The following is a 6260-nucleotide window of genomic DNA, read 5'->3' as shown; positions in this document are numbered from 1 at the left end:
CCAGATTAGACTGTTTATTATAATATGCCAATGTAAGCTATTAATCAATGAATACATGTTTATTGGTTATGTTTGAGTATTATTTTCAGGAAAATAAATTTATGCCTCTGAGGCAAATATCAAATGAACATTTGTCAAAGATTCTATTTATTATTGATATTGATATTGAGCATAACAAAAAACAAACAACCCAATCCAAAAATGGGCAGAAGACCTAAATAGACATTTCTCCAAAGAAGAGATACAGATTGCCAACAGACGCATGAAAGAATGCTCAACATCATTAATCATTAGAGAAATGCAAATCAAAACTACAATGAGGTATCATCTCACACCGGTCAGAATGGCCATCATCAAAAAATCTAGAAACAATAAATGCTGGAGAGGGTGTGGAGAAAAGGGAACACTCTTGCACTGTTGGTGGGAATGTAAATTGATACAGCCACTATGGAGAACAGTATGGAGGTTCCTTAAAAAACTAAAAATAGAACTACCATATGACCCAGCAATCCCACTACTGGGCATATACCCTGAGAAAACCATAATTCAGAAAGAGTCATGTACCAAAATATTCATTGCAGCTCTGTTTACAATAGCCAGGACATGGAAGCAACCTAGGTGTCCATCATCGGATGAATGGATAAAGAAGATGTGGCACATATATACAATGGAATATTACTCAGCCATAAAAAGAAATGAAATGGAGGTGTTTGTAATGAGGTGGATGGAGTTAGAGTCTGTCATACAGAGTGAAGTAAGTCAGAAAGAGAAAAACAAATACAGTATGCTAACACATATATATGGAATCTAAGGGAAAAAAAAAAAAAAAAAGAGGTCATGAAGAACCTAGTGGCAAGATGGGAATAAAGACACAGACCTACTAGAGAATGGACTTGAGGATATGGGGAGGGGGAGGGGTGAGATGTGACAGGGTGAGAGAGTGTCATGGACATATATACACTACCAAATGTAAAATAGATAACTAGTGGGAAGCAGCCGCATGGCACAGGGAGATCAGCTCGGTGCTTTGTGACCACCTAGAGGGGTGGGATAGGGAGGGTGGGAGGGAGGGAGATGCAAGAGGGAAGAGATATGGCAACATATGTATATGTGTAACTGATTCACTTTGTTGTATAGCAGAAGCTAGCACACCATTGTAAAGCAATTATACTTCAATAAAGATGTTTAAAAAAAAAAAAAAGGATTCTATTTAACCCATTAATTAATGAGTGAACCAGTCAAGTTAAATCAGTTCAAAAGACATTTGATGAGGTGAGTATAGAGTTAATTTTAAAAAGAAATATTAGGGTAAGATTCTCGGGTTAGATATAAAACTGAGTAATGTCTTATATGGTCATAAATGGTAACGTTTGGGGTTATTTCTTTCATTGGACAGAAATTATTTACATCTCTCCCTGACAAAAATCTACAAATAACCTCTGTTCCTACAGAGTTTTAAAACCGACCAATAAATACAAAACCAAGCAATAAAAGAATACCTAGTAATCTATTGCTTATTTCTGAACTTCAGGTAATTTTTTCTGATATTTATATGTAGGTGGTATGGTCTTTTCCCTCAAAAATATTGCTCTGAAATAAAGTCACTGCACTGGCATGTCAGTGTGGCTTGGTTGGACTGGTGAGGCATTTCCATAGTGCACCAAAGTAGACAGTGTTCTTGGCCTTCATATTAGATCACTTACTTAAAATTACTGGTTTGATCAACAACTTATTTCGAATTAAAATTTTTTTTTCTAATACATTCTCTAAAAATGCCCTGATAAGTATAGCTACATTAATTCCAAAGGGAAGTTAAATCTTAGCGATGCTTATCTTAAAGAGATGAATAAGGAACAAGGAATCTCCTCATAACAAGGGAATACATAAAAAGTTTCCTGTAGTTACCAGATGCTTATTATGGATTGAACTGTGTCCCCACAAAATTCATATGTTAAAACCTTAACCCCTGATATGATTGTATTTTGAGATAGGGTCTTTAATGAGATAATTAAGGCTAAATGAAGACATAAGTGTGAGGCCCTCATCTGATAGGACTGGTGTCCTTTTAAAAAGAGGAAGATACATCAAGGATGTGTGTGCATAGAGGCAAGATCATGTGTGGACACAGTGAGAAGGCAGCCATCCAAGCCAAGGAGAGAGGCTTCAAGAGAAAACAATTATGCCAGCACCTTGATCTTGAACTCGCAGCCACCAAAACTGTGAGAAAGTAAATTTTTGTTGTTTAAGCCATCCACTCTGCAGTGTTTTGTTATAGCAGCCCTAGCAGACTAATACAATGCTTTTTTTTTTTTCACTAGAATATTTATGTGGTATTAAACATAACCTATTTCCTATGATATCTAAAGCTGGTATTTTACAGTTTGTATAAATTCAAATCCAGTTGGTCATCATCACTTCATTGCTGGAAGTGCAGATAGACTAGACAAAATTGAAAAACAAACGAAATAAAACTGCATAATAATTTACCAAAATATTTACTGTAAAATGTCTTTAAGCGCTCTCAGCTCATTCCTTTGCCCTTACCAGAATGTCTCTTCTATTTTTTTAAACCAATTCATCCTCTATTCTCACTTCTCAATATGCATTTTCTCCATTCCTTGAGCTGAAGCAAGGATAAATTTCTTGTTTATTTCAATTACTTCTCAGAGAAAATACCACTAGTTTCAAAGAGTCTGACTCCATTGGACAGCTGGTCATGTTTCTTAATCCCAGCTTGTATTGCTTCTGGCTAGTTCTACTCACAAGAAGGTGTTGAATAAAAAGGACAATTTGAATCACACTCTTGTCTTTCTAAGGCTCTGTACAGCGATATCTGTTCATATTTCTACAAGAAGCTTAGAGATAGACTAAATGTGACAAGCATGCAACTGTCGCCAGGCACAAATACTGTTGAGAAAGCCAGACCCTGGCTTTTGGTCAGTGATATTTCATTTTTCCTTGAAGGATGGTGGACCAATGTAGAGGAAAAAAGAATATGTAAATATGAACAAAAAGTCATTCATTTTATCCTATTAGTACTTTAAGAAAAAATTTTTGTTAAAAATATCTGATTGAATTCTTATTATTTCCAACACGCTACACAGTAACTGAAAGCCCTATTACTCCCCCTTGTCTTTGCTTTCCTTACCTTTATTTTTCCTTATTTCCCTTTTGAATTGTCCATGCACTGTATTTCTTTTAAAAAATAAGATCACTTATTTTCCGCCCACTCATTGACAGTCTGCGATTTCAAACCTCTTCTGACAGCTTTCCACGTGATAAAAATGTAAAGCCTGGTTGTGTAAATCTCTTATGGAAGCAGTGCAGCGTAAAGTCTCTTTTGTAGCCCAGAAAAGGAAAGTCAGCCACCACTGTAGTTAATGCTTGTTAAATGAAATAAAACATAGGGACATGCTTATTCACTTGGTTTGTTTCTTTGAGCCCCACCTTCACTGCTAAATCATCAAGAGCAATCCATATGTAAATTAAGTTATTTATTCCAGTAGATGGGAGTAGCAAGTTATTTAGTGTGTTTGTCTTTTCTTTTGAATGGATAAAATCAACTTTCACTCTTAATTACACTGATTTTACTGAGGTAGTTAGAATATACAGTTTGCATGGCCCCATATGTTGGATGCATACACTGAGCCTAGGGGAATTTAAATGACTTTTGTAAGATCACCCAAGAACCATTGGAGGAATCCTTCTCCCAGAACAATGATTTTTCCATTTTGCCACATGGCTTTAGAAACCTATACTTGATCTTAAGTGTATTTCTCTCAATAAGGGTAATCAGTGGTCAGACATGTGGTGAATTATTAGGCCGCTGCTATTACTCTGGAGTGCTGTTATTTGGGGCTTATGAATAGGAAATGTAAAGTTATCTCCAAAGGGATTTTATTCTAATGTTCTTTCAAAGAATGAAAGCTTTTCTTTGAAAGGAGTTAGGATGACAAAAACCTAAGATTATTGGAAACCTGATAGCAGATCTTTCCTTGGCAAGATTAGTGTGAGTTATTACCAGTAAGTGGTAAACAGGGTTAATTCATTTTCCTTTTGTAAGTTGAACTTCAGAGAAACAGTTGCCAAAGGCATCATGGCAGATCGTTCAGTCACAATGCACTGTATTGAAGAAATATGGTACCTTTTTAGCCTTTCCATCTAGTATCCTACAGCTAGTCTCTCTACCTGGACTGAACATTAGATATTTTGATTGTTAAAGTTCTAACATAGCCTCATGTTGGTGGAGAATTTTAAAGCGTCTTATTTTTCATAATTTCACTAGACTGTTTTCCAAGAAATTAGTAGGCATTAAAATGCCACTTCTTCTCATAACGTCAGAATTCTTAATATGCTATACAATTTATACATAGCCATGTCAGACATTTTCTTCCATGGAGTGATAACCTTAGTGACTGTGTGTGAAACCTATCTTTTTATTTCTAAGTACCAATTTCAGTAATTTGATTTAAGAAACCAAAACAATAAGGGTTCAAGAAATAGGCTTACAAATAAATGGATTCTACTCTTTCTGGCTTCCTTATGAGTAAAGAACTTTTCTACCATGTAGATTCTATGTGCTTTTCACATAAAGAAATGGTCTCTCTCATGATAGATGTTCTCCCTCAAAGTAACTTCATTGCCCAAATCTCAAAGGTAGCATTTGACTTCCTAATGATTGTGATTTTTTTTTTTCCTATTCACTAATGGGATAATGAAGTCTTTATTTTTTAAGATATCATTTATGGGGGTATATATAATAAATCTTATGGGACATTGACTTTGCTTAATCAAAGAACATTTCATAATATATCATAGAAAATGCAATAAAGAATTTAGGGATCATAAAATCACATCCTAAAGACAGCATTATTTTGTTGGTGTGAGAGTTATAGGTAGAAAAAGAAAACTTGCATACCTACCCTGAGGTAAAGGCAGGCAGAAGAGTGAATCAAGTGTGAATGAGATTCTTCAAATATATTTTAATCACCTGAATATTTTGTTTAAATTCATGTAATAAAACTTGGTGCAACTCATATTCAAAGGTGTTTTCCATCTTTGATTGACATGATTTGCATCTTAGGATATTTAAATATAGTAAAATGAGTATTTTTATTCATTTAAGGAAAGGTATTTAATAGGAAATTATTATTTTTGCTCTTAAAATTGGTTGTAAAGATCATGTGCCTTATTTTGAAGCCAAGATTTTAACCGGGGGTGCGGGGGTGGTCCCTTTATGTTGCTGACCCCAGGGAATATGGTGCTGTATGTATTAGTTAAGTTTCTTAGAATTACAAGTAAATGAAAATATAAATAAAAACAAACCAAGAAAAAACAACTCCAGCTAGCTTGTAGATCCAAGAAGTAGTTGAACAACCAAGAATCCAGATCCGGGAACATGAACTAGAAGCTTTCATGGGTATTCTCTTTAAAATACTGTAGTTAAATTGACTCAGTTTTAAAGATTTTTAGAACCTGACCCCTCAGTTACAAATGTCCAATTTCTAATGATATAGAGAAAATTAGCATGGCCCCTTGTGCAAGGTTGACACATAACTCCCTGGGTGTTCAATATTTTTCTGAGATGACAGGCTTTCTCCTGCTGCCTGCAAGCAGAGGGACTCAGATCATGGCAGGAAAGGAAAAAAACAAAGCAAAAGAAGGAACCCAAGTAGCTTTGTGGCTTAGTGTCGAACCTTCTTGCCCTTTACCTGTGTGCCTCTGAGCTTCCAAGTGGGGTAAAGCTGTGTATATGTGTTTTGTTTTATTTATGAAATTGTAATATGAAAACATGGATTCAGGAAAACTGTTTTACCCCCTTAAGATTTCTGTGAGAAAAGTCTCCTTGGTTTTACTTATGAATTGTTTTTTCATGGGGCATTAAAAGTAAAATAGAAATTGGATACTGACGATAGGAATTTGATCATTTAAAAAATACTGACCTTAATTTTTTTAATTATGTTTATTTTGTGGTAGAGATATTTTCTCTCAACTTTGGTCACTTTGCCCAAAGAAAATAAATTATCAACATGGTACTTGCTTTCTTTGTATATTTGTGTGTATTTTTCTGTGTCATAGGCATCTCTTCAAATTGGGTTATTGTTGCATGTGATACGTGCTGTTTCCTGATATATTAACTTACTTTAGGTAGTAATAGAAATGACTAACATTTTTCCAGGCAATGTCATATTTAGACAAGCATCAATAATTCTACCCTAATAAAACAACAGCTTATTCTGTATCAGGCACTGTGCTAAGCT

At 34.9% G+C, this 6260-nt stretch overlaps 1 non-coding gene across 1 annotated transcript; it reads left to right on the top strand.

Moving 5' to 3' along the window:
• The first annotated feature begins 5475 nt into the window (after nt 1-5475).
• On the top strand, nt 5476-5579 carry LOC133079111 (U6 spliceosomal RNA). Its single transcript, XR_009698050.1, has one exon. It is a non-coding gene; the product is annotated as a U6 spliceosomal RNA (small nuclear RNA).
• The last annotated feature ends 681 nt before the right edge of the window (nt 5580-6260 follow it).

Source organism: Eubalaena glacialis, chromosome 1, assembly GCF_028564815.1.
Source record: "Eubalaena glacialis isolate mEubGla1 chromosome 1, mEubGla1.1.hap2.+ XY, whole genome shotgun sequence".
Classification (NCBI taxonomy): domain Eukaryota; kingdom Metazoa; phylum Chordata; class Mammalia; order Artiodactyla; family Balaenidae; genus Eubalaena; species Eubalaena glacialis.
Note: the sequence above shows the minus strand (reverse complement) of the source record. Positions and strands in the feature narration are given on the sequence as shown.